Consider the following 525-nt stretch of genomic DNA (forward strand, 5'->3'; position numbering starts at 1 on the left):
CCTTCTTCTGCTTTCCATTTATATCAGGTAAATGTATGTCTCTGTTGTTCTGCAGTTTCTGTTGTAATTTTATGCGTTGTCTTCTATTGGATTAAACTGCAATTCTGTGACGTCATCACGCATTGCTGTTTTCTTCTGAGTGACTACACGCGAGAGGACCCGGGATCATAAAGGAAGAGAGAGAGCCAAACTTTTTCCAAAATTAACTAATTCATAAAAATCTTCCTCAACACTATGAAAAGAAGTGAATACACAATATAATCAATAATAAACAGGACATGGCGAAACCTATTGAACAAAACAACAAGGAGAAGGTCAAAGTAAAGACAATAGAGATGGTATTTTGTCCGTCCTGTTTTTCCTGTTACACTCCTTTCAGTTCCTGCTCCGTTTAGTTTTTGCTGAGTTGTGTTTGTTGAAACAAAAATTCATTTAGTCATTTTAAAATGACTAAATGAATTTAGTCATTTTTTAAATGGTTTTTGCCTTCTGCTCTCCCTCAGTGGTTTCCGTTAGTAAGTGGAA

The sequence above is a fragment of the Poecilia formosa genome, unplaced genomic scaffold (genome assembly GCF_000485575.1).
Source record: "Poecilia formosa unplaced genomic scaffold, Poecilia_formosa-5.1.2 Scaffold539, whole genome shotgun sequence".
Taxonomy (NCBI): domain Eukaryota; kingdom Metazoa; phylum Chordata; class Actinopteri; order Cyprinodontiformes; family Poeciliidae; genus Poecilia; species Poecilia formosa.